General features: G+C 39.6%; 1 protein-coding gene and 1 pseudogene across 6 annotated transcripts in view; one reads left to right on the top strand and one right to left on the bottom strand.

Annotated features, from left to right (window-relative positions):
* The first annotated feature begins 587 nt into the window (after positions 1 to 587).
* The window catches only part of Ptpn4 (protein tyrosine phosphatase non-receptor type 4), a 179565-nt gene continuing 153880 nt past the window's right edge, over positions 588 to 26272 (top strand). For all 6 annotated transcript variants that reach the window (XM_028879796.2, XM_037211479.1, XM_028879802.2 and 3 more), the window contains exon 1: positions 588 to 886. The gene's annotated coding sequence lies outside the window, so the exon portion shown is untranslated. The remainder of the gene's footprint in view (positions 887 to 26272) is intronic.
* Positions 18322 to 19212, bottom strand: LOC114700231 (annotated as a pseudogene).

The following is a 26272-nucleotide window of genomic DNA, read 5'->3' on the forward strand; positions in this document are numbered from 1 at the left end:
GAGGAGCCAATCCCGGCCTGGCTATGGGGTGTGGACACGGAGCCACGCCCTCCCCTCCCAGCCCGCTAAGCCCCGCCTCCCTCGCACCTGCGAGTGCCTGCGCTCCTAAGCAGGCGCCGGCCCTCCCAAGCCGGGTGGGAGGGGCGGGGGCGGGGCGGAGGCGTGGCTTCACCTCTCGCGAGACCGCCTCCTGTTGCTGAGGCCGCCGTTCCGGGCCTCTGACTGGCCGGCGGCTGCGCAGCCGCCATGTTCGGTTGCTATGCTGCGGCCTAGGAGACGGGGTGTGCTTGCGGGAGGAGGAGGAGACGGAGGAGGAGGCGGTGGAGGCGAGGGAGGAGGAGGAGGAAGGAGAGGAGGAGACGAGGGAGGAGGGTGACCGAGCTTCTCCTTTGCACTCTCACACAGAGCCGCCTCCCCGGAGTCGCCCGCCGCCTCACGCCGCGCGCTTTCCTGCTCCGCGGACGCGACATTGTTCTTTAGGACTCCTGGGACCTGTCAGAGATCGGGGCTCCGGGACTTGAAAGAGACGTGACTCCGGCCCGCGGGCCGCGTGTTGAGGGGGGGACGGACGGGACCGCGGCACTTTCGGGGCGCGTGTGAAGGGATTAGCTCATCTCGCCGCGAGGTGCGAGCGCGCGCCTCCCCGCGCACGCCGGCCCCGCCGCAGCCCCGCAGGATGACGGGGTGCTGGCGGCCCGCGGCCGTGGCGCGGCCCCTGTGGCGGCGGCTGTTCGCGGGGCGCTGAGGGGCCAGCACCCCGACGCGGACCACGCGCCTCTGCTCCCCCGCCGCCGCCTCCCGGCTGTGCGCCCGGGGCCTCCTGGCTTTTTGTATTTGGATTTTTTTTTTTTTCTCCAGCCGAGAGGACGCGGCTGTGATAACGAAGGTAAGACGGGCGCTTGGGGAGGTTCTTCGCTTGGCCTTCTTGGGTCCCCTTTGCAGACCGTGGGTGCGCACCTGAAGCTTGCAGAGCCAGGTAGCCGGAGCTACCCGACCGACTTCCCTTTTCTTATTGGGTCCGGGTACTCGGATCTCCCTGGGGGTTATAGTTGAAATCTCTGCTAGGGATGAGCGCACGGTGTAAGGGATGGAATAGATGCGAGATGGAATGTTCCAGTGTTCCTAAACTCAAGGTAAGGTTGGATTAGAATCTTCAGTATTCCATTTGTTCAAATAGTGTTTCGTTAATTGACTCTTACAAGCATTTTTTTTTTTTTTTTGCACGCTTCATGAGCACAAGATCCCTCCCATTGAACTTGAAAGTCTCTTGAGACTCTGCCAGTATCTACTTGTTTTTAGGAATCTGTAGTTGGACCCCCAAAAAGTTGAGATGTAGAACAGATCCGAATCCTTCACTTAGATTTTCATGATGTTTTGGAATCTTCACTGCCTTCATAATGTTTAGATTCAGTGTGAGTCTGTAGTAAAGGACAGATCAGTGTTTGTGGCTTTTTGTAAATGTAAGCGCAGTGATCTTTGGCTTTCTGGCTTTAAAATTTTTGTTTCTGTGGCAGTTTGTTAATAGTTACTTACAGGAAAAATGGAGCATATGGATTGTTTTTTATGGTCAGGAACTCTTCTTACAAGATCTTAGTCACCTGAATTGTCCCAAGACAGACTTCTGAAAATCAATTCAATTCAGAGATTAAAGAGAAGCTGGATTTTTATTTTATTTTATTTTATTTTTTAAAGAAAGTTGAGATGCAGTTAAAATGCTTGTCTGGATGCATCTGCTGGCGTTACTTCAATAATGGAACAGCTTACAATTTCACTGATAATGCATATGAATGTTTCCCCGGAACTTAGGCTAGAGACTTTATGTCTGGCCTTGCATCACAGAGTGACATCAGTGTGTACAAGGACGATGTGTGGGGTTTTAAAAGCTGCTTGTTCCAGGAGGACCTGTCATTATCTACTAGCTACTTTTGGAATGAGCAGTTCAAGAAATATTGAGTGTGTGACCAGATCTTGGGTCCAGATGAAATAGCGCAGTTCATTGGTCACATTTAAAACATGGCTGTGGAGGAGAAACAAAAACAAAAAGCTGGTATGTCTGACTTGGAAAGACAGCTGGGCTAGAAAGGAGGCTGGGGCAGTAAATGTCGCAGCCTTTTGAAAATCCTGCGTTTGTGAACGTTGTGTGTCAGAGGGGAAACAGGTTGTCCAGAAGGGGAGGGGGCTACCTTGAATAGTTATCCAGTATGCTTAATAGACTATAGCTAGATGTATTATGTAAATCTCGAATTTGAGGACACAAATTCAATGTTCTTTTTAAAAAAAGTCGGTTTGAAAGGAAAAGCTTATGAGTTAATATAGAACTACTTTTTTTCACTCATAATCTGAGATCAATCATCTTGTGGACACCACCATTTTTTTTTTTTTTTTTTTTTGCTGTTGTTGTCAGAATATATTTCTGCTCCAATTACCACAAAAGCTATTTTTGTGTCTTTTCACATTTTCTATGGTGTTCTTATCTTTGTTCATATTTTGTATTGACCATGTGCATGGATGGCCCCATAATATTGTGATCTTGTCTGATTTATAAGATCAACATAGTTGTGTGTGTGTGTGTGTGTGTGTGTGTATTCATGTGTACATGACAGTATAGACTGTTTCTAAACACAAGGAAGCATCACTGCATTATAGTTTTTCTTACTATTGAGTTGGTTAAAGTTTGTTAAGGTAGAGAATCAAATTCCTCAAAAGTAGTAACAGATGTGACTTACTCCAGGCTTCTAATAGCTTAGCTTCTGGGGGGGCCGGAAAATTATGTCAAGTCCTGTTTCCTCCTCCCTCACCGTGTCCTAATTGAGTATCTTTAAAATGTCCCTAGTAACATTGTTGCTTTAAATTTATGACACTAATTTCTAATTTAGGCTAGGCATAACACCAGCATCTATTGAACACATTTGCTAAAAATACTTTCTGGGTCGGATGTACTTAGAATGCAGCCTCAGGAAAATTCACTTGAACTGTTCTACTGTGACCAGTGTGGATATTATTATTTTTTTAAGAACTTTAATAAAAATTACAGAATCCTACAAATTAGTTTTTTATCAGTTTAGGCATAGGTGCCACCTTTTTAATGTATAAAGTAAGACAGTAATAGAAAAAAATGTGATCGCAATAGAAACTTTTTTCAGTTGTTAAGAAAACATAATGTGAACTCTTTTGACTCTTAAGTATTCTGGTTTGTTTACCAGAGTTTTAATTTAATAATCTTTGAAATGTTTTAATTTTATCTATTGTACATAGAATTGTAAAATGATGTACAGTTTGTATGGTTATTCATTTAGTATTTATGGCTTTTTCTCAGCTCTAAAAGAGAGAGGAGTGGTTATGTTTTTTAGTAAATTATCTTTAAGGAACAAAATAGGAGCTAGGTAACTTAAAGGAGACACTTATTCAGAGTACTTCTTTCCTCCTTTGAGAATTAGGTTGTTTGAAAAGTAAGAAATCCTTTTGTTGTTGTTGTTGTTTGAGACAGAGTTTCTCTGTTGTAACAGCTCTGGCTGTCCTGGAACTCTGTTGACCAGGCTGTCCTGGAACTCTGTTGACCAGGCTGTCCTGGAACTCTGTTGACCAGGCTGGCATCGAACTCAGAGATCTGTCTGCCTCTGCCTCCCCTGTGCTAGGATTAAAGGCATTCACCACCACTGCCTGACAAAAAGCAAGAAATCTTTAAAAAAAAAAAAAAAAAAAAAAAAAAAAAAAAAGTAGGACTCTTGTTTGGTAGATGTTTAAGGGCAAGTGGTTTAAAGGTCTGTTTGAATTCTTCATATTAGGAATGCAGAAATGGTGAACTTGTTAGGAATGCAAGTCTATGTGACTTAATGGAGCTAAATATAAATTGTTGCTCATAAATGAAATTTGCTTATGGTTTACAACTGAACTGAGTTGTTTTGTTGTTTTTCTGGATTATTACATGTTACAGAGTTTTAAAATGATACAGTTCAGAGATGTTAAATTTACTGGCTCTGTAAAAGTACTATGAAGCCTTAAAGATTGATTTAGTTTCTGGAAGTTGGGTTTTTGGGGAGTGGGGAGAGCAGTAAAGTAATGTAGAGGAACATATTATTATGTTTTCATATAATGTTCAATCACTACAGATAGTGAGAAGTAGTGTAGAATATTCTTTCCCAACATGGAACAGTTGTCTAGAAACTGTATGGTTTATTTTATATCCTTTGAATGACAACTCAGTATAGTCATATAAAATACAAGGGACATTTATTACGTTCACAGTCATATTTTATTTCATGATTCCCAAATAGAAACATTGGAAGAGAGGTTACGAGTATTTGAAGAAATTGGTAAGAACAGAATGGGCTGTCTTCAGAGGAAGGCATTAATTTGGAAGGCTCACTTATTGTATCTTCTAACAGGATGTTCTGTAGACTAGTAGAAAGAAAAGGATCCTGGGGGGAAGAATGTTAATATTTATTATCTGTTAAGTTCCAGGCAGTGTACATAATCATCAAGTATACTCTGTGAGGTGTATGTTATGTCAATCTTGTGTCATCTGCTCCCCTCCAAGTGGAATTCAAACCATACCTGACTCTAAAGCTTATTCTTTAAAGCAGTGCAGTCCAATTACATTTTCTGTAGTGATGGAAATACTTTCCCTTCTTTCCCAGATTTATTGAAGTATAATTGACAAATATGAGGGAACTATTTTTTTTCCTACCCTGTTAGATATGGTAGCCATTAACTATGTATAGGTTATAGAATACTTGGACACATGACTCTGGTACATGTGAGAAATTGAGTTTGAAGTTGCATTTAGTTTTAATCATTTTAAATTTCTAGCCAAGCCGGGTGGTGGTGGTGGCGGCGGCGGCGGCGGCGCCTCACACCTTTAATTCTAGCACTCGGGAGGCAGAGCCAGGTGGATCTCTGTGAGTTCGAGGCCAGCCTGGTCTACAGAGTAAGTTCCAGGACAGGCACCAAAACTATACAGAGAAACCCTGTCTCGAGGAAACAAAACAAAACAAAACAAGAATATACATATATATATATACACACATACATATATATACACACACATATATATACACATATATACATATATATATATGTATATATATGTATGTATATATATGTTTCTAGCCAAATGTGGTTGATAGTTATGCAGTCTTGAGTAGCACAGTTTTTAGATCTTGCTTCCTAGAAAATCTGAGGTCTGGCATTCAGTCTTCCACAGGTTTAGTTATGACATCAAGGCAACTTACTTAGTTCTTGAGCTTCAGTTGAACCTGTTGAGAAGTGAAGGGATTACCACTGACCCCCATCTTGCTTTAAAGTTCAGTAACTTCTTACAATGTGCAATGGCATTTAGTATTCATGAGCATTATTTCTGAAGGTGTTCTCCCTCTCCATTGTGTTCACTATTCATATAAGGAATTTATTTTTGAGAAGAATATAAACTGTACACAGAGGATAAAGGGTTATTTTCTGCGCATACTCCCATACACAGTTGTTTGGTGAAAGCATTGTGTGACCCAAACTATTCCTTTTTTTTTATTCCAACATAGAGCCAAGGTGATGCTAGGCAAGTTCTCATGCTACTGAACTACATGTTTTAATAAAAACTGAATCTTTAAAGATCCTATAACATTTTTGTTAAGATTAGCAACTTTAAAAAATAGATTTTCTGAACGTGGCACTGGACTAATGAAGCACAGGAAGGAAGCAGTCCTTGCACCTCCCCATGTAAGATATATAGCAGCTCCTGGTACTCATCAAAGTGATTCTTAACCCGTTTGCTGGGCCTTGATGACTTTTCTCCCAGTTTGATCTTGCTGACTTGGGTGGTTAGTCTTGCTTAAAACAACATTGTGTTTCCCTTCACCCTTGCTTCCTCAGTTTGCAGGGTCTGCTGCTCTTAAGTCTTCCTCAGAACTCACCTTTTTGTTAGAAGGTTGCTAATTAATCCAGTCACAATGGTCTGGGTTTCAGACCCTGCAGTAAGTACCTTGGGGTTAATGTGTGATTATTTAGATAAAGCTTGTATATTCTTCGTTAATTAAAAAAAAGTTCATGTGTGTGTTCACAGCTGTGTGCTAGCCCATGCAGGCTCATGTAGAGGCCAGAAGGCGACACTGGGATGTCTTCCTCAGTCCTTTGTCTGCTGTAGTTTTACTTTTTTTACACTAGGTTTCTCACCAAATCTGGACAGGAGTTTAGCTGTTCCAGCTAAACTGGCTGGCCAGTGAGCTTGTTTCTCTGCCTACTGCTTGAGTTACTGGTGCTTGTCACCTTTTTCAGCTTTAGGTGTTAGGAATTCAAATTCAGCACCTTACCCACTGAGCCATCTCCCCAGACCTGCTTCTTATCTTTTGTAAGAATTTATCTAATAACATTTAAAACAAGGGTTGTTTCTTTTGTATTGCGCCATGAGTTTAACCCCTGTTTAGCATTTTTTTAAAAAGAAAGTTTTATATAAAAAATTATTAACATTTACCCCAATGATATTTTTGTTTCTTTCTGGGCAACAGCACCCCCCCCCCCGCCGTGTGTGTGTGTGTGTGTGTGTGTGTGTGTGTGTGTGTGTTTTAAAGTTTTGTGATCAAGATACAATTTTGAGTATAATATATTGGAAACATTGCATAGTGGAGGCCTTTTAATATATGAAAAGGATCATGGTTGAAACCAGACAAATGAGTTTAAAAATCTGATCTTATAAACTGTGGCAAATTATATGACCTTTAAGCCAGTTGATTTTTTTTGTTTGTTTGTTAATTTGTTATTGAGACAAGACCTCATATTGTAACTCAGACCTGAAACTTTTTATTAGCCCAGTCTAACCTTGAACAAATGCAATCTCTTTGTCTCTGTCTTCTGAGTGTTAGTGTGGCCTTCAATTGTAGTTGAGTACTAAGAATATATATATGAAGCATCTAGGACTATGCTTTAAGTACATAGCAGTTGGCATAGCAAATTTTTGTTTTATAGTTCCATATTCATGAACATAATTCAAATGATAAATGTTCAGATGACTTACTAAACTAAGTCATTTGCCTATTGTTAAACATTTTGTTTATGTTCTCAGTCTAAAACTAGAGGCCTGGGATAATGGTTCAGGGTTATCCCAAATATCTCTTTTATAAAAGTAGACTGTTCTTATTTTAGGAAAATAGTTGTACCTTCTTTTAATTATTGAAGTTTTGAAAAATTTGTCTTATTGGGGAACAATCGAGCAAGTTCCTTTACCTGTTAATCAAACATTTCAATTTCTGATATAATGGGAACAGTATTATGTGTAAAGGTAAATGCAGTTTAATACTTTTCTTCGAGTTCCAATTCTAGGCTGATCATACCTAATCCACATACACAATTCAGAGTGACAGTGTATTAAGATCTGGGGGAAATGAGAATTGGCGTTTGGATATGGTCCTGAAGAATAAGTTGGAATTGATCAGGGTAGAACAGCATGTATAAAAGTTAGAAATGGGAAAGATTATGTAGTATGTTTAAAGAAACACAAGTTGTCTTACTGTGTATGTCCATCTCTAAGTGGGCATAGTTTTGTTCCTATGTGGGTTCTCTGGTAGGAGATGAAACCAGGTCAGATGACTCTTGTGCTTGGGCAAATTGGTCATAGCTACCTTTAGAATGCAGCTTCCTGTTGAGCATAGTAGAACCTTGAGGATGGTGTCTCTTGACTTTAAATCATCTCCTTGGATTATCCCAGTGTGATAAAAGATTGTTTTATTTATTTAATGTCAAGTTGGGAAAAGTAGAGTTTTAGAAGTTCTAAATATTGGAACTTTTATCCACTCTACCTTGGCATCCCTACCATGTCATAAAAAAAAAATAAATATGAAGTCCTAAAGTAAGCATAAATTAAAACTCAAGTCAAACTGTTCCTCCTTTTTCTTTTTGAAGCAGGATTTCACTGTTTAGCTCAGTCTGATCCTTATGGAGTGCTGAGGTTATAGGTTTGAGCTGCTATGCCTAGCTCCACTATCTCTTACTCTCCCTTCTCCATTCTCACTTCCCTTGGTACTTAATTTATTCATTGTTTTCTTTGTTAATGAATGTGGGAATGCATATATGAAATATCCTTTCATTTTTCTGCCTTGTAAATTGACATTAGCAGTAGGCAGCAGTTACAGATAATTTGGATAAGTAAATAAAATTAAATATAAGTTTTAAAAGCATGGGTTCCTGATTTAGAGTTAATGGTGCAAAGTTTCATAAGGATATCAAGACAAGAATTCTGTTACAGTGGTGCAGGTGAGGTATTATGATAAGGATTAGAGATGGGGAAGTAAAGAATGGACTACATTTGGACCAGGGGGAAGGAGGAAAAACTACAAAGTTTGTGCTAAGATTTATCCTTTGGTAGTTCTCCTTTGGGGAGGAGGGCCAAATACTTCTGAGTATATTTAGTGAACCAGTTTTTTTGCTGGCACCATGGTTGTCATAAGTTTACACTGAACTTTTGAAAATTGACACTTTGAAGCAATTTTGTACCTAATGAAAATTCTTAGACTATATATAAAGAACTCCTGAAACCCCTTCAACCACATTTTAATGTTGAACTAGCTATATACTATATATGTATTCAAGATGAGCCTGGGACATCTTGTTATTTTTGACTTAATAAAGTGGACTTGGTGATGTCCTTTCAGTGGGCCAGAGATTCTTCTGACATTGGAATTGATACTTTTTCTCTTTTACTGTATCTATTTTGTTGTTTTTTTGGAGACAGGATTTCATGTAGCTCAGGCTGATGTGAGATTTCTGTATAGCCAAGGACAACCTTGAAATTCTGATCCTCATGTCTGCACCTTCCAAATGTTGGGATTATAGCAATGTTCCACCATGCCAAATTTATGTGATGCTGAGGGTGGGACTAGGACTTTGTGTATGCTAGGTAAACATTCTACTGACCTAGTCATGTCCTCACCTCAGCCCCTCTTCCACTGTACCTAATTGGATTCTCATGGTTTGGTGAAACTACCTAATCTCTTTGCTGGTGCGTTCTCATCAATAGTTCCACATTTCTAATGAATGCACCATTTGTTTTTTTGTTTGTTTGTTTGTTTTTTAAAGATTTATTTATTATGTATACAATGTCCTGCTTCTGCTTGCACATATCCCTTCAGCCAGAAGACGGCACTGGATCTCATTCTAGATGGTTGTGAGCCAACATGTGGTTGCTGGGAATTGAACTCAGGACCTCTGGAAGAACAGCCAGTGCTCTTAACCTCTGAGCCATCTCTCCAGCCCCTGAATGCACCATTTGTAATCCGATTAGACTTTCTGAACCACTTGAGAGCAAGTTGTAGACAAAATTCGTAAATATCCTAGTCTCTGTTTACCAAAATATGGACAGTCTCCTACAGAATGCCTAATCAGGAAACAAGCACTCATGGAACACTAACTTCAGGTCCATAGATGCCAGTCATGTTTTCCCAGTGGTCCAAATAGTATTTCTTTTTCCTTTCTAGTCCAGGAGCCAGTTTGGGATCATATATTGCATTTAATTGTCATGTCTCTTCACTCTTCTTTTTTAAACAAAACTTTTTTTGGCCTTTATTTTGTGTGTTTTACTATGTGCTAAGACAATTGTATAAAGGTCAGAAGACAACTTTTGGAAGTTGATTCTCTCCTTCCACCATGTGGGTGGATTGTTAGGCTTGGTGGCAGGCATTTTTCCCTTCTAAGTGATCTTGCTAGTCCCTCTTTACCCTTCTTGAATTTAGAGCAATTTTTCAGTAACCCTTCCTGTCTTTAATGACCTTGACAGTTTCAAATAGTACAGTCCTTTTATTCTGTAACATGTCCCTTTAGTAAAATGTTCCCAGTGGCTGCTCACATGCACACTGAGGACATTGTTGGCAAAACTGCCTACCACAGAAAGATGTGCTATTCTTAGTGCACTACCCTGAGACAGTCTTGGCCCACCACTGTTTGTGTCTGACCTTGAACACTGTAAGCTCATGCTTGCTGAGTGTTTCTACTCTGTAACTCATGTGAAGTCGTCATTTTCACCTTTTAGGTTTTGTTTTGTTTTTTCCTGTTCTCATACTGGACACCAAACCCAAAGCCTGTGCTTCCTAGGCAGGTGCTGAATTACTGAGCTAAATCTCTAACCCCTCTTTTGTGGTGGTGAGGATCAAACCTACGGCTTTTGCACACATTAAGGCCCACTGTTTTTAGGTGGAGAGACACCCAAGACTGTACCAATACCTCTCATCAGAGCTTAAACATTATCTCTTAGATTTACCCCCTGTCAGAGTAGGCATTCTTTCACTCATTGATACAGATATATTCTCATGGCTCTGTTCCCGTTTGGTGGTTTTTTGTTTTTTTTGTTTTTGTCTTTATTTTTTTGAGACAGGGTTTCTCTGTGTAGCTTTTTGCACCTTTCCTGGAACTCACTCTGTAGCCCAGGCTGGACTCGAACTCACAGAAATCCGCCTGGCTCTGCCTCCCAAGTGCTGGGATTAAAGGTGTGTGCCACCATCGCCCGGCGCCCGTTTGGTGGTTTTTATTAGGTCCTGTGATTTGAAATTTTATTATTTCACTGTTGCAGATTTTGTAGTGGAACCCTTTGAAGTTGACTTGTCTCTTGGGCATGGCCCATCATTGGTGTACTTTCCAGTGTATTCCAAATCATCTTATATTTTCCTGTTCCAGCTGTGGAGTCATTCCTTCCTCCAAGGAGTCCTGATTTCTTTCAGTAGAGGAGGTGTTTGTTTAAACTGGTAAACCAGTAGTCTAGAACTCCAGAATTCTCTCCAGCCTTTTCTCTTGCTGTGTTTATGTTAGATTTTGTTTTAATTCTGTTAGTATGGGGGTTTAGACCCAGGACTCAGGCATACTAGGCAAGAACCAATGACCTATGTCTCATTCTGTATTTATGACTCTTTTTTTCTCCATCAGCAAGAAATTGGTTCTTACTGTTCTTTAGTGTAACTACTCATTTGCTCAGTCATCTTGTGTGTGCTACTCTCCCAACCCCAGACTGGTGTCTTCCCTGCTAATGTCTCCTTCCTTGGTACTTCTGAGGCCCATAGTTCCTCAGGACATGCTGTCAGAGTAGAAACTTCCCATTTAATTTTTTTTCTTTCACCATAACAAAAATTTGTAGAGAAGTTATACCTAGTTTGGAAGAGAACAAAGGTAAAATTCAGGAAGGTATATGTGTCAGTCTGATGAGACAGCTTAGTAAATTGCTTACTGTGGATATGTGAGGATCGAAGTTCAATTCCCAGCACCCCTGTAAAAAGTCAGGTGTAGTGGCACAAGTTTGTGATCTTAGCAGAGGTGATTCTTGGGGCTTTCTGTCCAGCCAGCCTAGACTAATTGGCAAATTTCAAGTATCAGTGAGAGACCCTGCCTTAAAATACAAAGGGTAGACAGCTCCCAAAAATAACACCAAAAGTTGACCTTTGGCCTCTACATTCATGTGCAAACATCTGCATGACCTCTTGTGTATCAGCACACACACACTCCTCCCTAACAGACACAAAAAGCAAATATACAAATAAATACATTTTAAAGTCACATGCCTTTTGGTCTGTAAGTGTAAATAGCAAGACAAATTTTTCAGATTCAGATATGTTGCTACTAAAGTATCATTATACTCCTATACTGCAGTACCCTGACTACCCATGCAAGCCTGATTTGAAGTTGCATAGGTTTTCTAGTTCATTGTTGAAATGTTGTTTTGTCAGTTTATGAAGGTGACCATTGTGGTCCTTACCCTCATCATTGAAAGATTAAGTGTTCTTAGATGGGAAGAGGACTGAATGAATGTAAAAGGTAGAGAATTTTGGGAAAGTGTCAAATGCTAAGTGAAAGATTAAGCCAGAAGTGCTGTGATTTGGACTATTGAGAAGTTATTGGTGACCTTAGCTAATTGGTTTTCAAGTAGATTTTGGCAAGCCAGCTGGTTGAGATATGGATTAAACATTAAGTTCTTTGGGTTTCATCTCAGGCTCTATAGATTTTTCAGAATAGGTGGGAATGTGGAGGTGGTAGTATAGCAGAGGAAATCTTTTGAGATGTTGCTAAATTGATTCTGATTTACACTTATTAGAGACCTTTTGCTTTAGCAGAAGAGTTATAGAATAGGACTTTATTAAGAAACACAATTGAGGAAACTAGACATCATAAATACAAACCAGACAGTCCTTCAAGAAATTTGAGAAGAAGGACTGTCTGGACCAGTCTCTTAATCTTAAGAGACAACATCAAGAAAAGCATCAGTTTTTAAGATTGCATGTTTATAAACATTGTTGGGATTAAGGGAAAGAAAGGTTATTTGGAAGGCAGGTAAGCAGAACCTTATGGCAGTATCTACTATCAGAAACTGCTTTTGAGTTAACTTGGTAGATATCTGATCTTACAGGAATTTTGATCTCACTGTGACATTCAACTGTTAAATCAAGTTTTCCTTGAGTTGGGGTGGAGCTAGTGACTAACTGACCTTGCTTTTTGTCTGGAGACCCAGTAAAGAGATGGGTCTCTTCACTGTACCAAAACCAAAAAGGAAGCGCCAAACTCAAGTCCCTGCCCTTTCCTTCCTGTGTCTCTTCTCTATCCAAATTGCTGGCTTCTCTATGGCCAATTAGGGTGGGCTAGTCTCTAGCTCCGCCCTCCATTCAAGGTAAACTTTGTTTAACAGTCTAGGATTATCACAGTGCGATCAAGTTTCCTGCAACAGTATGGGATGGCTCCCTGCTCCCATTTCAGATGATTGTCATCTTAGTGAGTCTTTAGAATAATACAAGCATCATTTGTTAACTTTCTTTTTCTTTTTCTTTTTTTTGGTTTTTGAGACAGGGCTGTCCTGGAACTTGCTCTGTAGATCAAGGTGGCCTCAAGCTCAGAGTGCCTGCCTCTGCCTCTTGAGCTCTGAAATTAAAGGTGTGTGCCACCATGCCTGGCACTTTTCATTCCTACTCATTCTTAAGAAGCTTATATTGTCTTTCTTTAGATATAAATTAGAAATCTGTTGTACAGTTATAAGTGATATAGATCTGCTATTGTTATATGCAAATAATATAGTTAAAATATGTAGGTAAGTCACAGTTTCTAACAGCTATACATCATCAGAACCCTCTCAATTTATTTTATTCATTGTTTTCAGACAGATGTTTTATTTCTCAGGCTGGCTTGGAATTTATTATATAGTCTAACCCATGACTTGCCTAAATTCTGGGATTATAGGCACAAGTCACCATGCCTGGCTCCATTATTTTTAGAATCTCACTTCCTTTATTGAGTCAGTAATGTGGCTATTTGATTCAAATTTCAAAATAATATAAGAAGGTCTATGTAGAGGAGTTTGAACACTACTGCTTCTACCTTCCGTACTCTTCATAGTGTTCAAACTTTCCTTTTTGGACAGCATTTATGCAAATAAAAACAAAGATAGAGCCAGCCAGGCAGTGGTGGCACACACCTTTAATCCCAGCACTCGGGAGGCAGAGGCAGGCGAATCTCTGTGAGTTCGAGGCCAGCCTGGTCTCCAAAGCGAGTTCCAGGAAAGGCTCAAAGCTACACAGAAAAACCCTGTTTCAAAAAAACCAAGCTAGATTGTAGTTCACTTGTTTGTGCGTGTAGAAACTAGCTTACTGTACAAATGTTTTGTATTATATTTTTTTCTACACAAAATATACCTCGAAGATTATGATTTTAATATGTAGAGATTTCCTCTTTGTCCTTTCCAACAGAGTGGCATGCTTTATTAGCTAAATATAAAATGAAGGTAACTCATTCTGATTTCTTAAGCTCTTAAGGTTTTTGGCGCCGCCCTTCCTTATGAACTAGTGTTCCCACTGGCATTTTGCACTAACTGACTTTCTACATCTCAAATCCTCTAATGTTCACATAAACTAGCCTCTCAGATTTTGTGACCAAGTCTAAGCTTCTTCTTCATTTCCATAGCCACAGTGGAGTTTGGGTGTGTATGTAGAGGTCAGAGGACAACTTGGTGTTGAGTTGATTCGCCTCTTCCACAATGTGGATCCTGGGGATTGAACTCAGGTTGCCAAGCTTGGTGGTAAGTGCCTATATCTGCTCAGCTATCTCATTAGCCCAGCTTGTGGTTGTTTCATTTGTTTTTAATATATGTAACACATTTCTTTTTATACTTGAGTTTTCATCAGCATATTCTGTCACAGTTATGTAGTTATGAATTAAGCATAGTGTGGTGGCAGACTTTGATAGTGAGACAAGTCTGATCACCTATTTTGTATTATCTATGAATTGTAAGAAAGAAAGCTTTACAAAGTTTTTAATCTCTCTCTCTCTCTTGGTTTTTTTGAGACAGGGTTTCTCTGTGTAGCCCAGCTGTCCTGAAACTAGCTCTGTAGTAGACTAGGCTGCTTCTGCCTACTGAGTGCTAGGATTAAAAGCGTGCGCCATCACTGCCCAGCAAGATAACTTTAACCTTTGAATTTTCTTTGTTTTGTTGTAGTGCTGAAATCAGAGCTTTGTCTTTGCTAGCCTCTTTAATTCTTGAAAAAAAAAAATCAAAAGAGGAATAATATTTGGTGACCTTTGAAGATTATATGAAATTCAAACTTCAGTATCAGTAAAATTTTTTGGAACACAGCCACACTGATTTGTTTTTGTTATTTGTGGCTGATTGTATGCTATAATGCTAGAGTTAAGTTGTTCCAATAAAGATCACTTACCTGTAAAACCTCAATTTTTAAAGGAACTCAGGTCTTCCAGAGGACCTGAGTTCAATTTCTAGCACCCACATGGTAGCTTACAACTGTTTGTAACTTCAGTTCCAGGGGATCTGATATCCTCACACAGAAATGCAGCAAAACACCAATACACATTAAACAAACAAACAAAAACAAAAACATTAATCTGGCTCCATACAGGAAAAGTTTTTAAAATTTTATTTTATGTATATATGAGTGTTTTGCCTATATGTATGTCTGTGCTACCATGTATATGCCTGATGCCTACAGAGGCCAGAAGTGGGCTTTGGATCCCTTGGAACTGGGGTTACAGAGAGTTGTGACCTGTCATGTGAGTGCTGGGAATTAGACATTAGTCCTGGAAGAGGAGCAAATGCTCTTAACCACTAAGCCATCTTTCCATCCCACTCCTTGCAGGACTGTTTTATCAGTTCTGGTCAAGAACATGCTTAACGGTTACTAGGATTGTATTATCCCCTTGTTGTGGTTGTATTTCCAATTATGTGATTAGATTTATTTACTTACTCAATTTTAGAGAGATTAGACTTTTAAATAATTAGGACTAGGAGGCTATGCAGAAATCTTGTAGTCTTGCAGTTAGTTCTTGTAGCCCTGTATTGTGCAGTGGGAAAGCATTAACCAGAAGTGACAACTTTAATTTAATTAAAAAACATTTGAGGCTGAAGGTAATTGTCTCAATGCTGGAGCCCTTGAGTACATATGTAAGGTCTGGGGTTCAGTCCTCAGTCCTCAGTCCTCAGTCCTCAGTAAAGACAATTCTTAAGCCATATAAATCACATTTTTAAGTGTTTAATCATATATGGCATGATTACCATAAAGGACAATATAGATTACAGAACACAAAACGTTCTATTCCTTTAACAGAAGAAGAAATCATAGTTCAGGAAAATGGAATGGCTGCCTCAAGGAAGCTGTGGGTATTAAAATTTGGGATATTATCTCAGTGGCTTTCTAAGCATTCCAAATGTTGTTGTTACCAAAAAGGCATGACCTCTGCTTTGCTTTGAAAACCCTCTTCTTCAACATAGTAACTCTAGAATACTTATTAACAGACCTAATAATTGGTGTAATAGATGCTCTGTTTTTGCTGCCTTGCTCATTCATTTGCATATACTCATTTTTGCATCAAAAACATTTTTCTGTTGTACAGTGACTTAGGAAGTCAATTTAGTAATTTTTTGTTCTTTTTGTTGTTGTTATTCTTTGAGAGGATAAGTGGGGGAAAGCTAAGTTAGATAAAATAGCAAAACTCTAATACTGATTGTCAACCTCCCTGGAAACCTCCCGCTCCCAACACATAGGAACAGTGAGTTCTTGGATCTTAGTTTAACTTTTTTTTGTGTTTGAGACAGGGTCTCACTGTGAAGCCCTGGCTGACCTAGAACTCTCTATGCTGGCCTTGAACTCAGCGATCTACCTACTTCTGCCTTCCAAGTGCTGGGATTAAAGGTGTGTGCTAACATCTTAATATGTGACTTCATTCTGTTTTCAGTTTTCTAATAATGTTGAGGTAAATTATACAGTGGATCAAACCAAAGTTTTGGAAACCAGTGATGTCTCTTTTTCAGTTAATTTAGACTCTTCCATGGGTGACAGAAAAACACAGTAAGAATTATTTTAGCTTGAAGAAGTAGAAGCCATTAAAATATGGTAGAAAGGGTGTCTTTGTGATTAAGTAGATCTGTTTTCAAGTGCTTCTAATTTTCTCCTAATTTTGCTTGTATAATCTTGGGCTAGTCATCTAATCCTTTTAGCCATGCTTTTGACATTTCAACACAGTATTCTCATTTGCAGAGTATGTGCTTGAGAACTGTGCACAAGTTAACACACACACACACACACACACACACACACACACACAGAGAGAGAGAGAGAGAGAGAGAGAGAGAGAGAGAGAGAGAGAGAGAGAGAGAGAGAGAACCCTCAATGTTTTCAGTTAGTTCACCGTTTTGTTTTGTTTTTCACATCTGTGTGCACAAATACCTTTTAAAAGAGTTCTCAGGAGATCTGTGGTCTGGAGCAAACCACTGCGGCCAAAGGGATGTTCTTTCTCTTGAGACTTGCTGCCAACCTAGTGAACACTATCAAGAACAACACTTTAGGCCACTGTGGAGTCCGTAGTGGGGTACAGTCCTGGTAGCATGGTGTACATGGGGATCCCCAAGTAACCCTCAGGCCACATGAACCTACAGATCCATATACCATCTGGTTGACATCTGTACCATCATTCATAGCTGTCCTTGGTCAGCTGTTCCTGTGGGCTGCATGTTGGACATCTTTGCATCTTCAGAGACTATCGTTGTTTTAAGAATGAAGTGACAGACATGAGCTATTCAAGTTATTATTGGTACTTAACAAGCTATGCCAACACTTAGTGACATGAAGCAATCACCATTTTAGTATTTGTAGATTCTGTGTGTGAGAAATTCCAATGTAACAGGGCCCAGGAGTGATTGCCGTTTTCTTTTCTACAACACAATATATGCTTACTAGGCTAGGAATGTCTGGGAGCCAGAATGTTTGGGGGCTGGAGAATCCATTTCTAGGCATCCTTGTTCAGATGTCTAGAAACTCAAACATAGGCTCAGCCGAGGCTGTAGATTAGAGACCTTATTTATAAACTCCCCATTGTGGCTGAGGGAGGGGGCCATGCTAGCTGAGTTTTGAGAGAAGTATTCTGAGAATGAGTATTCTCAGAAAATCAGATAGAAGGGAAAGCCTCTGATGGTCCTAGAGCTGATAAGGTCCCCCCCCCCCAATATTAGCAACTAAACATCCTTCTACATGCTAGGCAAGCTTTATCCTTAACCCTTCCAAATTATTTCTAAAGTACTTCCTACTGCCTCAGTTAATATATGAGCTGTAGTAGATGCTGTGCTTTGAATAATTCCTGGACCACAGGGTGCTTAATTGACTAAACAAACACATTCATCTTTTGGGTCTGATACATTGATTTTAGCCTCAAATTGCTGGCATGCTAGATTTTATATTTTCTAGCAATGTAACACTGCCAGAGTTGTGCACCTCTGTAAGCCTCTTTCTTCATCTTTAGAAATAAAGTTAATATCTCTCTATGCACCATTTATAAAAATAGGTTGCCAGTATAATGTATGCATTCCTAAGATATTGTATGTCTTCTACTTCTGGTTTTAAAGCTCAGTAGATGTAAGCAGAAGAAACTACTTGTGGGAAAGACTAGTATTGGATCTTAAATATTTATTTATTTGAGACAGTCTGTCATGTAGCTCTGGCTGGCCTTCAGCTGGCTTTGTAGTCCTAGATGACCCAGCATTTCTCATTCTCCTTCCTCTACTCCCATGTGTGGGGATTGGAGGTCCAGACTATCATGGCCAGCTCATAGTTTAGGTACTGAAGTTTTAAAAGTAGCATGCTGCCCCCTAGGGACATCGCTTGATTCATTCAATCAATCGTGGGAATTTCTGTTCTTCGGTCTGCAGCGTAGCTTGTATTTGGAATTAGTATGAGATGTTAAGCAGCATATTTTTTTTTTTTTTGCTTGCTTTTGTTTTTATTCCCCAACTTCCTTTTTAAAGAGAAGTAAGCCTTTATTTCTGTGTTTCTTAAATTAAGCTGGCTGAGTTGGTTGCCTCGAGGGGATTAGTCAAAGACCAAATCCCATATCCTCATCTGATTCCTCCAACTCTTCAGCCTTGTTTGGGGCTGCAGTAGCAGCAGAAGCAGCAGTGGTGGAGGCAGCCACAGGGTCAGTAGCCATAAATGCCAATGGATCGGCCAAGAAGGGCTTGACCTTTTCAGTAAGTGGGAACGTGTACTCAGTCTCCACAGACAAAGCCAGGACCCACTTGTACCCATTGATGATAGAGTACATCGCACATCGCCGAGGAAGCAGTCAGGTAACCAGTCTGCAGACAAACACTGGCATCATTTTGGACATCATCTAGGAAGCGGGAGTGCAGATTCTGCTCTGTGGTGTCATGCACTTGGGGTTGTAAATGCTGCCATTGTTTAACACCTGTTGGATGATCAGCCCAAAGGAGATCAGCTTATTCAGCAGTGTGGCTTCACTGGCTCCTACTTTGTTCCAGTTTTTGTCAGCTGCACATCACTCAGAATTTCAGTGGTCATTTTAGTGGTGACACCTAAGCCTGGAAGAAAAGGATATTCTGGGTTGGCACAGTTACCTCACACAGGGCAATGGCACCAGCACAGGTGGCAACCTGGTACCATATTATCAGCCAGCAGCATGCCCCTAATCACAGTGAGGTCCTCAAAGCCCACGTTCTCCCAGGTATGGAGCAACAGTTTCTTCAGAGCTGGGTTGTTTTCCAGATACCCCGAATGACCTTGCGTATCATGTTGTTCTAGCCCATTAGCACCATAGCCTTCCCTCACAGAGACATGTGCATCTGCTGCATCTGTGTGGAGCCCGCGTTGTCTGCCCCCAAATGAAGCATTTTAGGTATTTATCCAAAAGTTGGATGCTTTTAAGGAAGTAGTTGGGCTTCTAGGCCACCCTGTCTTCCCTGGGCATCACAGTGGTGCTTCAGGGGTTGCCACCTAGGATTTAAAGGTGTCATTCTAAAGAGGATGCCTGTTGATCCCCTTTTTGTCTTTTTATTCTTCTACTGGCACGTTCTAATAAATCTAGAATTCCCCTCTCCAAATTACCTGGGTAGTTTTATATTTTTATTAATTTTCCTTTTTGAAATTTTGCTAGTTTGCAAATTTCTTTTTTTAAAAGAGTAGGAACTCCAACTAAGTATTCATTCATAATAAGGTCAAAATGATGAATTCTAATACTACAAATTCTATTAAATTAAAAAATACGGTAACATTTTTATCCACAAAACCAAGATCCCTGCTTCATGTAGTGGCATTTCAGAAGTTAAAGCGCACAGTTTTGTGGTAGTATGTGCTTTTGCTTCCTTGTGGGCTCACCACTGCCTCCTAGCTCCTGTTGGCTTTTTTCTCTTAAAGACACGGCAGGCAATTTCTAGTCCTCTTTCTGCTTTGATTGTCATACTTACTTTATTAAGTCAGTTGTTCTCAATCTTTGGGTCACTACCCCTTTGGGGGTCACTTATCTTATATCTTGCATATTAGGTAATTATGATTCATAACAGTAGCAAAATTACAGTTATGAAGTAGCAAAAAAATAATTTTATGATTGGAGGTCACCACAGCATGAGGAACTGTATTAAAGGGTTGCATTGCAGCCTTAGGAAGGTTGAGAACCACTGATATTAGTGTATTTTACTCAGCATAACATCTCAAGGTTACTCTAAATTGTAGCTTGTGGCAGAATTTCCTTCCATCATGTAGATATAGATCATGTTTCACTTTATCCATTTAGTGGACCCTTAGGTTGCTTCTTCTACCTTTTGACTGTTGTATAGTGCTGCCCTGAGCATTAGTGTCTAAATATCTCTTTAAGAGCTTTCAATTCTGTTAATATATTTATTTTTCATTGTTTTTGTTTGGTGGTAGTTATTTTTCAATGCTGAAGCTCAAAATTAGTTACTTACTCTTGATAGGTAGGTAGTCTACCATTGAGCTACATGTCTAGATCCCTATCCCCTTTTTAAGTAGTAGCTATCCAAATATGTGTGGAGGAAGATCTTGTCATGATTGTAGTTTGCATCTCCCCAATGATTGATTAGTCATAGTCATACTGAACATGTTTTGAGTGTGCTTATTGTCACTTGTATAGCTTTAGAGAAATGTTCATTTGAATGTAGTTGTGTATTTTAAATTAGACCTTTTGTTTTTTGATATGGCAGGGTTTGAAACCAGGGCTTCCTGCATGCTAAATATATTATCAGTGCACTACCCTCCCTGTCCTTCCTCCTTTTGTAGGCATCCTTTATATGTTCTGGACATCAGACCTATAAGAGATATGATTTACTAATATTTTCTTATGTTGTGCTTTTTCTAATCATTTTCTTGATGCTATTCTTGATGTGATGAAATTCATTTTTCCTATTTTTTATTGTCTGTCATTTTGGTGTCATATCTAAGAAATGATTTCTCAGTCCATTATCATGAAACTCCCTATGTTTTCTTTTAAGAGTTTTATAGTTTTAGGTCTCATATTTAGGTCTGTTTTAATTTTTGTTTATGGTAAGGATGTAAGGATGAATCTTTTTTTTTTTTTAACAAGTGAATATTCAGGTTTTTCAGAACCATTTGTTGGAAAGATACATTTTCTTTATTGCTATCTTGTCATCTGCAGAGGTTTGTTCCTGCTAAAGTCATGTGCTAGAAGCTTGGTCCTCTATGTATTGTCGTTGTGAGGTATTTGGACCTTGAAGAGGTAAGGCCTGGTGGAAAGTAATTAGCCCATTGGGGCACCATTGTCATGAATGGACTAATGTCTTTCTAGGTCAGTTCTTCAAGACTTTGGTCTTCTCGGAGTGAGTTAGGCTTCAAGACTGGGTAGTTAAGATGAGAGAGGGCTGCTCTGAGGCAGGCTAGGCTCCCTTCTGTATCTCTTTGCATGATGTTTTCTCTTTGCTACCTCTTTCACTCCACCATGTGGGGACATAGTATGAGGCCCTCCAGAAAATGAAGACATGTTGACACATGCTCCAGAATTTCCCTGCCTTCAGAATTGGGAGCCAAAATATTGCAGAGCACTGTCCTCTGAGTCTAATAGCTGTCATTTTCATCAGAGCAGCTGTGGCTGCTGAGAAGAGACCACTGAGACTGGGCGTGCTGACAGTTAACATTCCTCATAGAAGGAAGGAGTGGTGGGGAGAGTCTTTGAATCCTTACTTGAGATGCCAGCCTTCTGCCTGGTGGTATGAAATTCTACCCTAGTTGATGGCCTTGAGGTCTCAGGAGGTGTTAGAATATAGAGAGGATTGAAGGTTGACTAAAGGAGACTTGACCTGTGCAGCTGCCCGGAATCGTCATCTGTGCTAGGGGGAGACATTTCAGTTGGTCCGCTGCTTTGGAATCACGTGCTCCAGGAGGTCATTTGCCACCCACACTTGGTAAATAAGCCCAGTAAACTCATTGGTTCCCCACGCTGGACTTCTGTAGAATTGTACTTTGGTTTCTCTGAGGAGGCCTTTAAAGAAAAAGTAGAAGTTTATGTCTTCTCCAAAGGCAAGTAAACTGCTCAACAAAGTATCCAAGGGCAGTGGTGGGCGGTGGTAGTGCACGCCTTTAATCTCAGCACTCAGGAGGCAGAGGCAGGTGGATTTCTGTGAGTTGAAGGCCAGCCTGATCTTCAGAGCGAGTTTCAGGATAGTCAGGGCTACACAGAGAAATCCGGTCGTAAACAAACAAACAAACAAACAAACAAAAAAAAAAACAAAGAAAGAAAAAAAGGTATCCAAGTGTAGTTTAGCAACACAAATAGAATGACACCTTTTCCTTATAGAAAATGTGGGGTTCATTTTGACCTTTATCCTTAAGTCTTCCTCCTAGTATTGCACTGTTTAGGCTGTGATAGCCTTTGTTATAACTTTTGAAATTAGGAATACTAGTTTTGTTCTTTTTCAAGATTCCTTAGCTCTTCGGAGTACCTTCTGAAGTCTGTATAAATTTTGGGATGGAAATTATTTTGTTTTTGCAAAACAGTGTCATTAAGACCTCAGTTGTAAAGACTGTATCAAGTGGTCCATAGATTACTTTGGGTGGATTTTTGAATGGTGCTATGAACAATTGTTTTAACAATTTTAGTACTGTTTTCAAATTCATTTGTACCTGTATTTCTTCTTTTTCTTGGTATTGTGTAGTGTTCCTATATAGTTTTACAGTTCTCTTTTTTGATTAAATTATTCGTATATACTCTTGGACACTTTGATAAACTGAATTGTTAATTTCCTTTTGGCATTATACATTGTTAATGCTTAGCAGCCCAGCTGATTTTATTGCATTTGTATCCAGTACCTTGCTAAATTTGTCTTTTTTGTGTGTGGTTTGTTAGGCTTTTCTCTGTGTAAGCTCATAGTTTCTGCAAATGAAGATACTTTTACCTCTTCCTCTCATTATTCTCTTGCATTGCATCTATGACTTTGATGCCTGTATGAAACTACCACTAATGAGATGCTAATGGTGAGATTTCATTTATGCCCTTGGCTATATTGAATATAGAATATAATATATCCTTTTAGTCTTAGTCTGCTGAGATGAACAAAGTTCTGCACCTGCTGGCATCCTTCTCCATTTCCAGGAGTATGTGGGGAGCCTTTTAGCTTTTTATGGGTATCTTCTTCTCCAGTTTGCACTGTTTTTGTTTTGGTCATCTTCTTTTCCACCATACCAGTTACTGAAACTTCTGGCTGCTATGTTATTAAATAATTACTACTGGTAATTTTTCAAAAAGTGCTCTTGATAAAAGGCTGTTTATAGCAGTCACGTTCTTAGATAAAATAAGCAATGCTATACAAGTAGGAATTTTTAGGTTTCTGTTAGAATGATTAGATAATGGTTTCTCCAAAAATGAGGACTTGGAGGGAGCTTCATGACCTTACTTTTCTGATCCAGTGTTGCAGGAATGTGTCTATAGCTTTCATAATTGCTAGCATGATTGCTTGGCCTTTTCCTTTTCCCTCCCTCCCTCCCTCCCTCCCTCCCTCCTCCCTCCCTCCCTCCCTCCCTCCTTCCCATTCTTTTCCATTTTACCCCTTTTGTTAAAAATAGATTCTTTTTCCTCACATAATATAACCTGATTACAGTTTCCCCTCCTTCTACTCTTCCAAGTTCCTTTCCGCCTCCCCTCCGGGAGCCCCCTCCTTTTCTGTCTCTTATTAGAAAACAAACAGACTTCTAAGGGATAAGACAAGACAAACAAAATAAAAGAGCCCAAGAGAAGGCACAGGAATCAGAGATCCATTTGTTAGAACACTCAGGAATCCCATAAAAAAAAAAAAAGCTAAACTGCAAGCCATAATATATATACAGAGGACATGGTGCAGATCTGTGCAGGCCCTGTGCATGCTGCCTCTGTCTCTAAGTTCATATGAGCCTTGACCATGTTGATTAGAGGGTGTTATTTTTCTTGGTGTCCTCTATTTCTCTAGCTCTTAAACTCCACCACCTCTTCTGTGGTGTTCCCAAAGCCATGAGGAGAGGGATTTGATAGAGACGTCCCACTTAGGGCTAAATGTTCCAAAGTCTCTTAACTGCATAATGTCTGGGTATGGATCTCTGTATTTGTTCCCATCTGCTGCAGGAGGAAGCTTTTCTGATGATGGCTGAGTATTGCAGAATGTCATCAGGAGTCATTGCTATGGTTTGTTTGTTTTAGAACAGTAGTATTTGGTTTTACCCTAGGTCCTGGGGCTATGTAGTCTCTGGTTCTTGGTCACCCAAGCATTTTCAGGTGTGGCTTCCATCTCATGGAGCAGGTCTTAAGTCCAATCAGACATTGATTGGTTATTCCCACAAGCTTTGTGTCACAATTGCCCTGCCATATAAGGCAGGACAGCATTATAGATCAAAGAGTTTGTGGCTGGCTTGGTATTTATGTTTCTCTTTTGGTAGCATATTGAATGCCTTCTAGTACCAGAGACATTAGCTCGTAGGGGTGAAGGCTCTGTGTAGGCACCAGCTTGATTTCTCTGTGTTTAAGAGTTGTGAGGTATTATCTTCAGTGATGGGCCTTGTCATTTTGTGGAGAGCAACCTTTAGTCTTGGCAAGAGCCTGGGTTGTATGGGGATTCCCACAGTACTGACCCCATTGACCAACAACTCAATTAGATATATCCCAGCTCTGGTACTGGAAACTTCATTTGGTGACAAGAGATGGCCAACTGGGACTTTATCTCCCTTATTATTTGGCAATTTCATTTAGATCACGTCTGTATTAGGTTTCCATACTACTGCACAAATGGTCCTTAATTTTAGCTGTCTCTCCCTGTGTTCCCTCCCTCAGCTTCCTATTCCCTCCCCCCTCCCTTCTTGATCTTCCCATTTCAGCACCCCCATCAATCCATAATTATCTATTCTATTTTCTTTTCCTATGTGTATTCCCTAGTCCATTACTCTATACATAACCTCTGTAGTTCTACAGATTGTAGCTTCATTATCATTGACTTAACAGCTAATATCTACGAATAAACAAATACACCATATTTATCTTTAGGGTCTGGGATACCTCATTCAGGATGATGTTTTTCAGTTACATCTATTACCTTCGAATTTTATGATTTTATTTTATTTTTTTAATGGCTGAGTAATATTCTATTATGTAAATGTGCACATTATCCATTCTTCTATTGAGGACATCTAGGTTGTTTCCAGTTTCTGGCTATTATGAATAGAGCAGCCATAAGCATGGTTGAGTGAAAGTCTCTGTGGTAGGATAAAACATCTTTTGAGTATGTGCCCAAGAGTGGTATAGCTGGATCTTGGGGTTGATTCCCACCTTCCTGAGGAACAGCCACACCGACTTCCATAGTGGCTGTACATGCTTGCACTCCTACTAGCAATGGGTGAGTGTTCCCCTTACACCACATCCTCACCAGCATCTTCATACAGAGAAACCCTATCTTAAAAAACCAAAAAAAAAAAAAAAGAAAGAAAGAAAGAAAGAAAAGAAAAAGAAAAAAAAGTACCAAATCTTTGTTTCATTGATTCTTTCTATTGTTTTTTAGTTTTTTTTCATTTTTTCAGTGCTCAGTTTGATTATTTTCTGCCATCTACTCCCTTGGGGTATGATTTCTTCTTTTTTGTTCTAGAACTTTCAGGTGTGCTGTTAAGTTGCTACTATGAGATCTTGCCGATTTTTTTTTTTTATGTAGGCACTTAGTGCTGTGAACTTGGCCTCTTGTGTTCCGTAAGTTTGGGTATGCTGTGTATTCATAGTCATTCAGTTCTATAAAGTTTTTAATTATTTTTTTAAATTTCTCTTTCAACTCATTTATCATTCAGTAGAGAGTTGTTCAGTTTCCATGAGTTTGTAAGCTTTCTGTTGTTTCTGTTCTTGTTGATACCTGCTTTAATCTGTGGTGGCCTGGTAGGATGCAGGGGTTATTGCAGTTTTCTGTGTCTGTTGAGACTTGCTTTGTGTCCAAGTATGTAGTCAGTTTTGGAGAAAGTTCCCTGAGGTGCTGAGAAGAAGGTATAGTTTTTTGAATTGGAGTGAAATTGTCTGTAAGTATCTGTAAGGCTCATTTTGTTTATACGTCAGTTAGCTCCAGCATTTCTCTGTGTAGTTTTTGTCTAGATGACCTAGTTGTCTGTTGGTGGGAGTTGGGTATTGAAATTTCCCATTATCACTGTGTGAGGATTAATACCTTATTTAAGTTGTAGTAGGTTTTTGTTTTTTATTTTTTAATTTGAGTGACCTTGTGTTTGGTACCTAGATGTTAAGAATTGCAATGTCCTCTTAATATGTTTTTCTCTTCGCTTTGAGTGTGTATTGCCCTTCTCTATTTTTTTTGATTAGTTTGGTTTGAAGTCTGTTTGTCAGATATTAAAATGGCTACACCAAGCTTGCTTCTTATGCATTTATTTGGATATCTTTTTCTATTATTTTATCCTGAGGTAATGTCTATCCTTGATTCCTTAATGTTAAGGTGTGTTTCTTGGGTGCAGAAGAAGGATGGACTCCATTTTTGTATCCCTTCTTGTAGTCT

The sequence above is a fragment of the Peromyscus leucopus genome, chromosome 15, assembly GCF_004664715.2.
Source record: "Peromyscus leucopus breed LL Stock chromosome 15, UCI_PerLeu_2.1, whole genome shotgun sequence".
Classification (NCBI taxonomy): Eukaryota; Metazoa; Chordata; class Mammalia; order Rodentia; family Cricetidae; genus Peromyscus; species Peromyscus leucopus.